This window comes from Pteropus vampyrus, unplaced genomic scaffold (genome assembly GCF_000151845.1).
Source record: "Pteropus vampyrus isolate Shadow unplaced genomic scaffold, Pvam_2.0 Scaffold199, whole genome shotgun sequence".
NCBI lineage: Eukaryota > Metazoa > Chordata > Mammalia > Chiroptera > Pteropodidae > Pteropus > Pteropus vampyrus.
The window spans coordinates 2,994,714-3,010,901 of record NW_011888980.1 but is presented as its reverse complement, the minus strand read 5'-3'; the positions used below and the strand labels follow the sequence as shown (position 1 = coordinate 3,010,901).

The 16,188-nt window shown below is 36.7% G+C and overlaps 1 long non-coding RNA gene across 1 annotated transcript in view; it reads right to left on the bottom strand.

The window, feature by feature from the left end:
• Positions 1-16,188, bottom strand: part of LOC111746711 — a 43,823-nt gene that overhangs the window by 25,267 nt on the left and 2,368 nt on the right. The window contains exon 2 of the long non-coding RNA XR_002783233.1: positions 10,912-11,048. This is a non-coding gene — a long non-coding RNA (uncharacterized LOC111746711). The remainder of the gene's footprint in view (positions 1-10,911; positions 11,049-16,188) is intronic.

Here is a 16,188-nt window from a genome sequence, read left to right as displayed (position 1 = left end):
GCAATTATTTTGAAAACTACATTCTTCAGAAAAATATCAGTGACATGATATTAGAAACAGATACAGCTAAGCACCTGAACAAAGTATACAAAAATGTATTAAAATTGATTATTCTGCTTATGATTTTTTAATATTTAAATAATGTAAACATAAATATGTTACACTTAATTTTTTTAGAAAAAAATTTATGTTTGAAATAATTTAATAATACTAATTTTAGGTCCGTTAATACAATAAACTAACATATTGTTGATCAATAAATAAAATGTTTATAAAAATTATGCAATTTTACTTATTTTTACTACCACTTATCATTCTTGAAAATATCCTGGTTTGTTTGATGTGATGGTCAGTTGTATGTGTCACCTTGGCTAGGCTATAGTTCTCAGTTAATCTTGGTGTCACTGTGAAGGTATTGTGTAGACGTGATTAAAGTCCATAATCAGTTGACTTTAAGTAAGGGAGATTATCGTAGATAATCTGGGTGACCCAGATCTAATCAGTTAAAAGGCTTTAAGAGTGACACAGAGCTTTCCAGCAGAAGAAAAAAATTCTACTTGTGGACTGTAGCCTTAGCTCTTGCCAAGACTCCTTGCCTAGCCAGTACCCCTGAATGAGTAAACCAATTCCCTTACTATACATTTCCTACTGGTACTGTTTCTCTGGTGGAACCTCAGCTGATGCAAATGACAGACTCTATGGTCATCCTTATTTTTCTTCACTGAGAGATTTGTGATCTGGCATTAGGTCCTGTAGAGTATCCATTGCCCAAATACTGATACCTTCCCACTGAGATCTCTCACCGGGAACTGCCATTTGCAATTCTCTAATCTCTGAGATACCTTTCCTGACTTGCCATGTATGCCTGGACTACCTGTAAATGTACCATCTAAACAGAAGCATTCATTTTTGAGGGTAAAAGGGGCACCATTCACTAAATAGAGGGCTAACAATGGAGCATAACCCAGGTACCTCTGGGCAGACAGACGTGCAATCACCATTCTTATTCCTTTGTAAGCCCCTGGCATCAGGCCATCCATGCTGGCTTCCTAAGGGCTGGTACCTTCAACAAGCTCTTCAACTGGCCCAGGGAAGCATATACCAGTGGGAATGCAGATCCCTCCCACTTCAGCCCTGTCTTCTTTCTCTGCCACTGGGACAGCTTCAGCCACAGCCTATAAATATTTTTTCAGGTGTAAATAAATAGTCTTAAACTCCAAGGGGTAGAGGTGAAGCTTTCTAGGTGGTTCTCTTGAATTCTTCCACACTTGGGGGGCTCTCTGTCTCCACCACGAGTGGGAGAAAAATGCCCAGTCTGTCAACAACAATCCTCACCAAAGGACTCCTCCCTGTTGGGCTCTTCCCCAATCCTTAGCCTTCAAAAGCTGCCAGCACAACCTGTTAGCATGCCCCAGAGTGCTGGTTTGGTCCCAGTGGCTTTCGGCTTTGGGGACCTTTGAGGAAACTGAATCAGTAAGAAAAGTATCCCTTGACACCTGCACAGCCTCTTCACACTTAAGTCCTACCACTATCAGTGAGGCAAGTAGGATAAGTCATACACTCTTGTTTAAAATTGAGAAAATGTATGTCTTACGCAAAATCATATGGCCAGTAAGTGACAAAGCCAAGAGGAGAAATCAGATCTCCCTATATATTTTACATACAAACATTTTACATACAAACTTTTCTCACTAACAAAACAACTGGATATCCAATTTCATAAGTACAGAGGGTGGGTTCCATCAGCTTTAAACAAAATCTATGGGAAAGAATGCCTCCTGTATTCAAGTTTAAATCTACATTAGATTTATAGTGTATTTTCCTCCCAGACCAACAATTTCCCTATTGTTTAGAATCTTTTCAGGCTAATTATCCTACTATCAAACCAGTGTACCTACCAGAGGTGCAACATCATCTGTGAATCAAAGAAAAATAAACAGAAAACAATCTGCTGCCCCTCTCCCTCAATTCAAATAATTAAAACATGAATTTTAATTCCAACACTCTATTTTTATTAGTATGGGTCAACTTCAGTATTCTAAGAGCATTCTAGATCATTCTAGGGTAGGAAAGCAAGGGTGTTATTTAGTCATCCACACCCCAATACAAGTAGGGCCCCTGAGAATTTGCCACAAATCCTCCCTCCTTCAACATAAGGCAGGGCACTCCTTCCACGCAGAGACCTGAGCTAGTTCAAAGTGAGCTTCCCTCTGGGCTTGCAAGAAAACTGAACTCTGACAAATTGTTCCAAGAAGTTCTCCCATGGGCCATTAGCCTAGACCATGAATACAAAATGAGACAGAACCTATAAGTAGGTATGTGGGGAGAAGCACAGCCATTTCCCTCTTTGCAAAATCAGAACAGAAGAGTTCTGCAAATTCTCCAGAAAATTATCTTCTCAGCTTCCAAGCTGAGGTGAGGATCTACCCACAGTCTCCTAAGCAGGAAGGTCAATATACCCAGGGTGAGGGAAGATCACCATGTCACGCATGAGTGTTCTCCCTTCAGCAGAATGGCCCGTATCCCTCTCCTGTCTTCTCTCCACATCCTTCTCTTTTGCAAGAATTGTCACGTGTGCTTCCTCAAAGCCCTCTCATTTCTGACTACTTTCCATGCTCCCTGTCATCATCTAACTCCAATTAGGATTCTCCTCACCTCTGCTATACCATGCATTCTCAACAGGCCCCGCCTCAAGGAGGGTGAAAATTTGATCTTGAGGGGATGGTAAAATCTTTTTTAAAAAATCTTTTTATATTTAAAGCATAGATATGCATATAGTGTATAAACGGACATAAAGTATATCTGTAGCATTAAAACTATTATGAAGAGGCAATTAGGGTGAAAAGTCTAAAAAGGCTTCTTCGGGGAACAATAATAAAAAACTAGATGAGAAACACTGGTCTATACTGAAGTAGAAGCATCTTAATGGCCTCTGCTTCATTATTCTCACCCTCGGCCACCCAACCTTACCAGCCTCCACCATTCCAGTTCTTCTTACACATCCTCACCAGTCAAGGATTGACTCCTCAGTCTTTTAACTTTCTACCTCAGAACTTGATCCTTATCTCCAATCAGCCCTGAGGACTTTTGATTACTTCTATACTTTGCGTCATGTCGTCTCTCTTGCCCCATGCCCTCGTGAACCACCTCTGCCTTTGAAGACACTATAAATCCTTCGGTACTCAGCTCAAGTACCAACACCTTTATGAAATTATTTCAGGACCACCCCCAACGAAGTTTGTTCTTTCCTTTCTCTTACATTCCATAGTACTTTGCACTTTCTACCATGATCCCCTATTACATCAAATGAGTGTGTTGTATGATTGTTTTAACCCTATCCCTAAACCCACTTTATGTAATGTTAGGCTTCCTGAGGATAGAAATTATTAATTGATTATCCCCAAAGCTAGTAATGCAGCAAGAATTTTAATAGCTTTAAACTTATAAGAAAATTAATGAAATCAAAACCACAAACAGTCAAATCCTAAGTCAACATTTATAGTTCCAAAATACAAAATGATTGGGAGCCAAAACTAGAATATTGTGGTAACTTTAAAACAATTATACAGAGTGTTAAATAATCAAATAGATTTAATAACTATTTGAGCTCAGTAGAGCAATAAGAACTGTGACCATCAACTGAGTTGCCATCTTCCAGACCATCCTCAACTCCTACAATAATCTGGGATGGAGTGCGGAAACGCATGTTGCAACCTGCCACCCTATTAGGGTGAGCTTTGTTTGTAAGCTGCCTTTAAGGTTCTGCACAGAATAAGGTAACATGATGCTTGAGAGTATGTTAGCTTCTAAAAGAAAGGGCTGTGGACTGAGAATCTACAGGGTTCCATCTCAAGGCACTCTTGGCTCAGTCACACTCCCTTCTCTCATGTAGTTTTCTACCCAGAACCCACACACACAGTTTCTGTTCCAGACTATGTCTGCATTGCATACTCTCAGGAAAGCCCACCATATTGTTTTCTAGAGCACTCTTTTCATAGAACAAACAAGCCAAAAATTGCTTCTGTTCTTCCACTTAAAAAAATTTTTAATGCTTTCCCTGCATGCACCATATCTATATGGTGTCCCTAGTAAATTATTTTCATATGTTGTCTACCAAATCCACTGACTCTGCTGAAAGCCCACCCCTCCTCATGCCTGGAATGACCTATCACCCAAGAGGTCAGTACCCAAAAAACATCGTGGGCCAACTGTGTCGTGTGCTCCATTACCCATGAGATTATGAATAATTGGAGGTAATTGCTGAGGCAAATGAGTTATAGCTAATTACTAGTGTGGTCTTAATCCCAGCAACAAGTGAAAGCAAAAACACTCACTGACATTTCACTCTGTACTATAATGAATACAGCTTGCAGTTTTAGTTGATGCCAAAACAATCACTATTATGAACAGAGTCTGAAATCCCAAAGGAATCAGATAACTGAGTGTTTAAAAGCATAGGATTTTTCTTTCCCCACTTTTAATTTGCTGCCAGGTATTTTTAAGGGCAACTCAACTGACTTTTTACCCTATGTAACAGCATGAGCTTTCTGCTACAGTTGACTAACGGACCTGCTAACAATACCATATTATAAGAATTTAAGGCATCATTTGTAAGGATAAGATGAAATAATAGGTTTTAAAGTTCTTTGAAAAGATGAAAGCAAAATAAAATTATAAGCTATCATTATTATCCCCTTATTACTATGATCCATAATGCCCTATATGAAATGTAATTTACTAATTATTGCATATAATATCAGTACCTACCTGGATAGTTGTAAAATGTAGCCTTTTTTGAATAAGCAATCCAAGAGTATTTCCTCTTATTCCTTAAACCCACATTTTAATTGCTTTGATTTAGGGATGCTTCCAACCTCTTAGAAAAGAGTCCTCCTTGAGACTGACAGCATGAGTGGAGATAGGAGCATGGAACATTACAAAGCCAAGACTAGAGTCCAGTCTTCTGATAAGTAGCTAAATATCCCTGGGCAAAGCATGTAATCATTTTGAGTCATAGCTTTTGCATCCTCTAAAATGGGCTGCTACTTTACATCTAAGAATGTTATAAGGGTGAAGTGAAAATAAAAGGAAAAAGCACTTTTGAATGTTAAATGTATACAAAATCGGAGCTTACGTGAACAGTAGAATACCGTATTCATAACATTAACAGTTACTTTCATCATGAAATGAGGACATTTAGCTCCTTTTCCTGTCACAACATCTTTAACACCATGTTTCTGTGTTGAAGGATTTGGGCAATGGAGAAAGTTTTGCCTGAGCTGCAAAACCAACTGGGAGGCTGTTACCAATTCTCCTCGGATTTGAGCCCCAAAGAAGGATGGTTATAAGGACTTGCACATCTCCAAATTTTGTTGAACTTGCTTTGCAACCAGCATAGCCTCACTTTATTGAGAAGTCTACATTCTGATATGAGTGAAGTTCTCCAGGAAGACAGGGCCTCAGTCAAACTAGGAACTTCCAGGAGAATCCCTCCATCTTAGTCTTTTTCAAAAGCACCTTTAGACTATGGCCCAGGGCCTCAAGGCCCAGATTAATTTGGAGAAGAGCTAGGGATTGTAAACGCAATTGTTAATCCATTCCTGCTATAATCTCCTGTCTCTCCAGAATCCAGACATTGGTGAACTCTCCTTTTCCTAATGTACTATAAATAAAAGCAAAGCTGGACTCAGGCAAATTTACAAAGTACACACTCATTCAGCCAACTAATATTTGTGGAGTGCCTGTGTGGGCAGAGCACGCTCCGGGTCCTGGTGACTCAGCAGTGAGCAAGAAAGATGTTTACCTTTTCTTCTAGCGGAGTACAAACCATAGGAAACCAATCAATAAACAAGAAAATGTCAGATTATAACTAATCCTTTCCAAGTCCTTAGACCAAGGCTGGGTATATAACTGAGTGATGAGGGAAGCCCTTTCTGAGATGACATTGTAATGAAATCTCAAAGACAGGAAGGCTTGAAAGAATAATGCCCCATCTCAGGGTGCCTTCCCCACCTTTACACTGTTTCTCTTCTTCATTTCCTCGATTGTGGATCAAGTGTTCCTATACCCAGGCCTCCCAGGTGCTGGCTGTCTTCTTGGCTTCCAGATTCATTCATTCAACAGACTCAAAAAAGGCTCTAGCTTTCAGTTGTCACCTCTATCCTAAGTGTTGAACAACCTCAGACCAGCACCATGGTGTCGGTATTATTAAATCTATTTTACCGATGGGGCTCAAATATAACAATTACAACAACCAATATTTATTAGGCATTACTACATGTCAAAATCTAAAAGATCAAAGTGGAGGATCAATGGCTGAAGCAATCACCAGAGACCAGGGGCCTTCTTCATTTCCTGGGTTACAAAAACTGCACCAACAAGAAAGTTATGAAGTGCCAAAATCAACTGATATATTCCTTACATCTACTGTGGCAGTGAGGGATTGATCCAGGTTCATTTTTATTTTAAATATATATTTTTGTATATGTATATATTTTATATAAATGAAATATATATTACATAATTTGTTATAAATAAAAGATATTTATATATGAAATAATATAGAGAGAAAATATTACTAGCCTTTGGGTGCTTGGAATCAGACCAGTGTGATTGTGTCATTTCTAGTTTAATAAACAATCAATGACTTCTTACTTTCCACACTGGACACTGTAAACAGGTGACCTACAGTCCTGCCAATGTCTTGATGGGGGGGTAGGAGAGAGTACACACAGAGTTGTAAATATCAGAAATTTTCCCACTAAAAGCCCCAGGTTCCTAGAATCCTTTGAAAAAAATCAGAAGTTCTGGCATCTTGGGCTCCTATTTCCATATGGTGTCACCAGCTGGAATTGAACATCAACTGTAATTTCTATAAATAGTAATTTCATTAAATGTTAGTTTCACATAATTTTCTAATTTCTATTTTGATTTTTTTCTTTGATTCATGGGAGGTTTAGGAGTGTATTTTTAAATTTATTAACCTATACTGTATCTTAAAATTATCTTTTTGTTACAGATTTCTAACTTAATTACACTCTGTTTACATAATGTGATCTAATGACACTCATTCTTGATTTTTGTTGAGAATCACTTTATGTCTAAGAACAAGATTAGTTTACACAAATCCTCTGTATGTTCTCCACTGGTTGGGAGAAGTGTCCCATGTATGTCTACTAGATTTGGTTAACCTGTATACTTCCTGTTTATCTGCTTGTCTATGAATATCTAAGGGAGTAATCTGAAAATCTCTCACTATGATGGGTGATTTGTCTATTTTTGTAATTTCGTCAAACTGCAAAGCTTTTTCAGTAGTCATTATATAATAATCTATAGAATGTCTTTATCTAATATTAACCTGGACATTTTAATCTAATTTTATCTAGTAATAACCAGTTGTCTTGAGTTTGTATTTGTCTGATTTTTTATCTATTTACTTTTAACCTTCTGTATCTTTTAATGAGGACTTGTAAATAGTCCATATCTAAATTGATGTTTGTTTGTTTGTTCATCCAGTATGACAGTCTTTGTGCTTTAACTATAAACTTTAGTCTACTCATATTTATTTACATTAACAATATGTATGTGGATAAACTATTACTACACCTTGTTTTGTACTTTCTCTTTCTCCAGCTTTTTCATTTTTGCCCCTTGTCTTGCCTCCTTTTGGCTCAATAGTGTCACTTTTTTTCTTCTAATTTGTAAACCATACTTTGTATATCTATTCTGCTGGTGGCATCCTAGAAATAATCAACATGCAAATTTAACTTTTAACTTTTAAAAGTAGAGATTAATCAATATTTTTATCTTCATTTTGAAGACTATACAAACCTTAGAGCACTTAAACATTGATCACATGCCTTCTGACGTACATGTTATGAATTTGAGTATTTTTATTTCTATATTGATTTTACATACCCATAAATTAGATTTTTAATTATTTTACATAGTCAATATTTGTTTATTTTTACCCATAAGTACATGTTATTTATTCACCATTCCTTCCTGAATCTCAGGTGCTCCTCTGGGCTCATTCTTCTTCTTCTTAAAGTATATTCTTTAGACTTTCATTAATGAAAAACTATTGGTAGTAAACTCCACATTTTTGTTTTTGTTCCAGTTTTTGGTTGTTTGTTAGTTTTTGTCTAAAAATGTCTTTATTTTGATCTCTTTCCTAAATGATTGTTTAAAAGGATATTCAATTTTATATTTAATTGTCTACATTAACAATTATTTTTTTCTTCGGTACACTGAAGAATATTACATTTTCTTCTGGGTTCCACTATGGCTATTGAGAAGTTAACTGTGAATCTAATTAATATACCTTTGTAGGTAACTTTTCTTTTTCCTCTGGTTGCTTTCTCTTTTACCAATTGCTTTAAAGATCATCTATTTTTTCTTTGGTGGCTTGCAGTTTCACTAAGATGTTATCAGATGGGATTTCATTTTAATTCTAGTTGAAATTCCCTGAGCTTCCTGAATCTAAAGACTGTACTTATTCATCATTAAGGAAACTTCTCAGCTATTATCTCTTCGAATATTATCTCTCCCTAGTTCTCTCTATTTTATCTTTCTAAGTTTTCATTTAGACATTTATTGGACCTTCTTATGATCTCCTCCAGTTCTCTTAACTTCTCTTTTGTATTTTTTATCTTTTTATTTCTCTCAGCTACTTTCTAATTTCTGAGAACTTCTTCAGATCTATCTTTCAGCTTATTAATTTCCTTGTTGGCTGATTTCAATTTGCTATTTACAAACTTTTTTATTTTAATTATTATATTTTTATTTATGGAAATTTTATTTGGTTTTGCTATAAAAATCTACCTCATCAATATTGATAATTTCTTATTCTTTTACTATCCCTTCAATATCCTTATTTATTTAAATGTATGAAATATATTGATTTTATAATCTATATCTGATAATTCTATAGTTCTTGCAAATGTGATTCTACTTTGTTTTTCCGCTGACTCTTATGGCATCCAATTTTCTGGTATGTTTAGTAATTTAATTTAATTTTTTTTTTTTTTTTTTTTTTTTTGGTGAGCTCTTGTTCCTTAGACTTCAGCTATGGAAATTCTCTGAAACTTGTATTTAAAATACAATTCTCAAGGAAGGATCTATTCACTTTCAGCTGTTGCCTGTAGGGACCTATCAATCTAGGACCTTTTTTAACAAATTTTTGTCCTGGAATTCTGTTAGGGTACTCAGATAGGGTGAATCATGGCCTCCAAACTCAAGTGAACTCAGGCTTATAGTTAGAAATTCTCAGATAAGGTTTATTCTTTGTTTTGCTTTGATTTTTCTATAGTGTTCACAGTAAAGTCCAAGATAGTAAGTCCCCTTTGTGGGGTTGGGTTTTCTAGTTTACCCACTGTGAGTGTCACCTGTTAGGGCAGCAGTCCCCAACCTTTTTGACACCAGGAGCCAGTACTCCTATGAGAATCTCATGCCTGATGAGCTGAGATGGAGCTGAGGCAGTGATGCTAGCACTTGGGGTGGCTGCAAATACAGATGAAGCTTCACTCACTTGCCCGCCTCTCATCTCCTGCTGTGTGGCCCTGTTCCTAACAGGCCATGGACCAGTACTGGTCCCTGCTATGGTCCTGTTTTTAAACAGGGTTCTCCAATCAAACTTCTGTCCCTCTCTTGGTCCTAGGCTAGGTCTCATGATGTCCATGCTATATAGTCCATTAAAACCAAGTGTACAGGCCACACCATATATTGGCAGATGCACTCAGAGGGGAAAAATGTGCTTTCTCATCATTTCTTGCTATTTTTTCTACTATCAGCTCAGTTGTGTTTTTTAAATGTTTTATTTTAAAATTTATTTTATTCAACATTTTAACTGTTCTGCACCTGGAGGGTACATAGAGAGAACCTATGGTGTTTTTGGCTAACATCGTTATTATGAACCGTCCTCCTTACCTTGTCAGATTGTAAATACTCAAGCTACTCTATTCTGTTTAACTAGTCCTTCCTGGCACACATAAAGCATTTAATAAATGTTTGTTGTTTGGAATAAATCTGTTCTCTATTATTTGAATACAATTCCGAAGAGACTTATCGAAACAACATAATTTCCCCCTCTCAATTTCCCACCTTTACTCCTTTTCTCATGCATAGAAATATTTCACTTTAATTAAGAGGCAGTCTTTATTCCTAACATGTTACTTCGAAATATCCCTCTGGAGTCATAAACCAAGTAACTATATTTTTACCTGAAAACTCAATTAACAGGTACCCATCCAACATCAGCTGTTTGAAATAAGATGATTCTACAAAGTTGAAGAAGATTTGACTTGGCAGTGAAAATTTATCTATATTTAGCCTTATTATAGAATTTATTACTCAATGGTGTCAAACTTTTACACCTAAGTGACCCTTACGTTAGAGATGAGTGAATACATAAATGCAGCCTACAGATGTAGCTAGTTTTTTAATCCTAAATAAAGTCATTAAAATACATTTTAATGATTTATACTCCATATTAAGTTGATGCTTGTTTTTAGCAAAAGTATTTTAAATTATTTACCAGTAAATTATATACCACCATCCATTTCAGAGTCAAGGTGTCCATCAGAAAGATGTACCACATTTGCATGATGGCTTTGCCTATTTCCTATGTGGGTGTATATCTCATTTTTAGAAGAATGAGATATACATTTAGTACAATGTTAACATGGAGGGAAATGTGAAAACTTATGAAAACAGACTGCTATGGAAAGAAAGCCCAACTCCTTCACCAGCTCAGAACTTCCACCCCTAACCTCACATACGGCTGCAATTTAGGAACAGTGCACTTAATAGCCTATCAGGCATTGCCTGGAATGTCAGTGAACACAAAGGGCAAGGTCAGAACCATGCAAAGTGAGGATAGGTCCTGTCCAAAGGGGTGGGGCTGCCACTCACCTCCAACCAAATGTTTCCATGTGAACTGCAGGTCAGCACTGCAGATCTCCCAGATCAAGAGTCCCGATTTTTATGTGAATGCTCCTAATTTCAAAAGTTTATCTCAATCAGGTGAAGTGGAGAACTTTGCATGATTCCTAAAATTGTAAAATAGAACATGCGAGATGCTTTTCATACTCTTGGGATGAAGAAAAATCTTTTTATGTATAACAGAAAACTCAGAAGACAAAAAGAATTAAACTTGGCTGTATAAAAATTTTTATCTGCCTAACAAAAATCATACATAAGGCAAAGTCGCATGCAAAAAAAACTAGAAATATGTGCAGACAAAATAATAATTTTATTTTTGTTATTTATTTTACTATATAAAGTGCTATCGGAAGTGAGATAGAATGATAATTATATAAATAGGTAGATGATAGACAGACAGACAGACAGATTCCAATAGAAAAACACTGACAACAATAGGAAGAGATGGTTCACAGAAAAGGAAAGCAAATGGTTCTAATACACATGAGATGATGAACAACAGCACCCATAATAAGAGAAATGCTAATTAAATTACTGCGAGATGCCATATTTCACTGACTAATTTGGCAAAGATCAAAGAGCTTCAAATCAAATTGTTGGCAAAGAGATGGAAAACAGACCTTTCACATTGTTGGGGGATTATAAATTGATGTCTACAGGAGGGCATTTGGTAGAATTTATCAAATTTACAAATATGCTTACCTTTGACCCAGCAAGTCATTTTGTATTTAGACATACGAAATGAATCAATAACACATTTACATGAATAGGTACCCCAGCACTCTGTGCACATTCTTTGTCTTATGTACAAAGAAGAGGCTTTAAAACAACTACTAAATCTTGTTCATACAAAAACATGTATGGTCTGAGGTCTGACGCATGTAGTGTGATAGGCAGGAAAACAGTGGTAAAGAGCATGGGCCTGTGAATCAGATTACTCATTGCTTAAATAAGATATACCGCTTGTTATCTGTGTACCATGTTGTGTATACATGTTGTGTATAGTCACTATTTCACAGGCTTAATTGAATGCAATTCATGGAAAGGATTTAAAACATGTCCTAATGTGGCAAATAATATTTTCCAAAGATGGCTATAATAAAGATGGCTTCCATCCCATGTGCTCTTCTGCAATGTGACTTTGTCCTCCTCCATCAAGAAGAGGAGTTTATTTCTCCATTCGCTAGAATCTGGGAAGACCCTGGATCTGCTTTGGCCAAGAGAATATGGAGAAAGTGATGCTGTATCAGTTCTGGTCATAGCCTTTAAGTGGCCTGGTAGTTTTTTAATCTGCTTCATAGAAGCCAGCTACCATATAAGAAGTACAACTATTATGAAACCACCATGCTGCGAGAAGCCCAAGTCACGTGAAGAGGCCCTGGAGGATGAAATATTATGTAGAGAAAGAAAATTCAAGGAACACTTGAAGGCTCAGATATATGAGTGAAGAAGTCATCTTGGAAGCGGAACTCCAGACTCAGTTACCCCAGCTGACACCACGTAGAGCAGAGACAAACCACCCAGCTAAGCCCTTTCCCAAAACCATAAATAAACAAACAAAAAAGTTGTTTTAAACCATTATGTTTTGGTGTAGTTTGTTACATAGCAATAGAAAACCAAAATACCTATGATAAGGTACTCAAAAAAGGATACCTACTCTTACTTTACACTAGAGGTATATAAACTCCCTTAAAAATATTACAATAAACAGCTGTAATAATTTCATTAGCAAAAAATTTTTAAATCATTTTTAAATAATATTTTAATCAGTGCCACAAAAAGGAGGTCCTCAGTAATTCCCCAAAGGTAAAAGAATATGAAGGGAAGGATAAATTAAATCTAATCTACACGATATCGTTGAGAAACACTAGACTTGTGCAGAGTAAGCTTGATTTTTAGAGTACAAAGATAAACTAAATGTTCTCATATTTTACATTTTTTTAGAGCCAATATTCTTGGGAACGAATATGGGGGAGAAGCCTAGAGATGCATCTCTCCTGGCATATAGGTTTACTACTTAATCTTACTATCGAAAGTGATTCATAGGATGGGGACTGAAGTCAAGACTCCTTAAACATGTGATAGGCAACTAATTTAGTATCTCTTTTTTTTTCTACCTATTATTCGTCTGGTAAATATACTCAGGCTACATTACTAAAACATACTTAAGCTGCTTTATGTCAACAGACACAGCACAATAGCATCTTCTCAATACTACTGAATTCAGATAGAACAGGCTATTAGTGTACTGTAATGTAACCAGTCTCTGCAGCCAAATAACTCCCACTCCTCCAGTCAGCTGCCTTCCAGTTGCTTTAGGCTACCACCTCTCCTCTCACACTGACACTGCTTTGTAATAAAGGTACAACCTCTTCACTCTTACTAATAAAGAATTCTTTCTGTATTTCTTCTCCACCTCTACCCCCCATAGAGCTTTGCTTATGATAGATGCCTAGGAAGTACTGGTTGAATTAAACTTTAGAAAATAAAGGCTCAGCTTTGTCCGAAAAGAGATGTCAATCTAACACATAAATAGGTCAGAAAACACCTATTAATCTGGTCTACACACAGCTTTGACAGTTGTTTGACAATTTTTTTAAAGAATAGTGAACTATTTCATTGATCTAATCCCTTGATCCTTGAGTGCCATTTCTGTTGTGGTCTATGGCGGGAAATAAGAATAGAGTTCTAGATTATGAGTCCTGGGTTCTTAAAGCACAGCTTTTGATGAGAAAACATTGTCATAGAAAAGAACTGATGCAGAGAACAATAATTAGGATAATAACCCCCGGTCTTTCATTGCACATTCATTGTATATATTATTTCATTAATCTCTGTAACAAAGAAAAATGAGTAATATTATCTGGATTTTATAGTTCAGGAAACTGAAGTTTAGAGAAAATTTTAGTAATATCTCCCTTCCTCCTCTCTCTCATTCCACTCACCATCACCAAAAAAAAACAATTAAAGGTTGGAGTGAGGCTGACATCCGTATTTGAGATAAAAAGGCATTCCACCTCACCCAATGTGATTCTGGAGGATTTCAATGACAAGAGCCTCCCTCCTGATCACATGAGTGGCCCATCAGAGTCATTCTCCCAAATCCTCAAAGCTTATGCCAAGTCACAGGGGCAACAGTGATGAGGGTGAGTCATTTGAAAGCAGCATCTTACAGGCAGTTCTGTGCTTGTAAATTCCCCACAACTTCTACTTCTGGCAGCCTGGAGGGGCAGCTCTTATTTCTTCCTTCAGTTTTGTTTGCCACCCAGTATCCTTCTAACAAGTGTTTTTTCTTTTACCAAACTGTATTATTGTTATGTATAAGCAAACAACCACACCTGATAACTTCGTACTAAAGAGTACCATGAAAGAAGTGTGACTATCACACTGAGATGGGCACAAGGAAGTGAGATTCCCATCTGTGATGGAGGAGAGTTGGGAATCAGCCCATTGATGAACCTGACCAAACCAGTGCCTGTGGTTGCTGAGACAGCACGCATCCAGCAGATGAATCCTCAGGAACTGGGCAGTGGCTGCCCAAGGGGAGGAATGTCAAGACCAGAGGCCTAGTGGATTGCTTCTGAATTCACAGGATGAGTTAAAGCTATAGAATATAAGCTCAAACTTTAGATTTCCCATCTACAGGCATGGAAGAAATGCATGGCTTTTCTGAGAGTGCTAAAAGTATTTCTTATAGAGTTGAGCTGATGGAAAACCAAATCCAAATGGCTGTCCACTGAATCTAAATACCAGCTGAATCCAAAACCTTGTGAAGTCTCTTCTTTGAATTCTTTCAACCAGAAAAGTGACATCTAGAGGGAATGAAGAAACTGGAGAAGCCCAAACCTGATGTCATTTAATTCTTACAAGAAAACAATAAAGCGGACCATATTTTACAGATAAGAAAATATTTTATAGACTAGAAACACTGACAAATTTCACACTGTAAGTGGCAGAGCCAGAATTCAAACCAAAAAATTCTGACTCAAAGCCCACGCTTTAAACTAGAGTTCAGTGGACTTTTTGTGAAGGGCTCTTCCAGAAGACTAAACTCCACCAATGCAGGCAAAAGCAACTGTAGAGATTACTTAAACAAGTGGGAGTGGCTATGAGCCTGTAAAACTTTACTTATAAACCCTAAAATTTGAATTTTATATAATTTTCATAGATCATTAAATACTATCCTCCTTTTGATTTCTGAAAATAATTTTAAAATGTTAAAACCATTTTTAGGTCACGAGCCATACAAAAGCAAGCACTGCTGTAGTTGGCCATCTTCTGCTCTTAGCCATATGATGTTGTGTCCACAGAATTGAAACTGATCTTTGAAAATGGGTCCATGATTCCTTGAAAATGTATCTATGAAAGGCTCTTTCTAGGTAAAGAGAGCATGTGTTTATTCTCTGGCTTATGAGCAATAAGTCATCATGCTGCCAGTGATAGCAGAGCACATTTCAAAATTGTGCATGTAAGTCACATGTTTAGCTGTACAGAGGACAGAGAGTCAGATATTTGTTTCAAAAATAAAATAAGATCCCATTAGAAGGAAGAACTTGAGTGTTTGGGGAAAACACCCAGGCTGACATGAGGCCAGCTGAAATGGAGCTTTCTGCCAAGGAACTAAAATACAAAGAGCCAGGCATGTTTACTTTGCATCCTATAAATGATTTATGAGAACTTTAATATGGCCACTGAGTACACATTAGCTTATTAGACATTTTGTTTTTTGACCAGGAAAAAATTTGTAAATTGAAGACCCTGATGTGTTAACTTAGATTCCAGAGTCAAAGTTATGTTTAAGCACATGTTTAAACTTTGGAAAAAGTTTCTCTCTGATCACTCTGCTCCCTGCTGCCATTTTGTCCAATGTACATTTCTCCATGATCACTAAAACTTAGATATTAATAATAAAAAGAAAGACTCAGTGTCTACTACAATTCCACATCTGCTTTCAAGAAAAGCAGGAATGGCATGGAAGTGTCAGAAGCAACTTTAGACTTGGTCACAGAAATAAGATACATTCAATTCAAATGCAGGCAGAATCTTATTACCATCTTATTACCATATAAGTTGAGAAGAGTGTTGAACTTTTTAGAAACCCCACACAAACCCATCTTGATTATCTTTATCACCGGATAGCAGGTAAAAAGCTTTATATCCTTTATCCCCAGGGAAGGGTGCTGTGTACTTTAAGAAAAGAAATAAAACTACGTCTAGAAAGGTAAATATGTCTTCTCTCAATTCTCT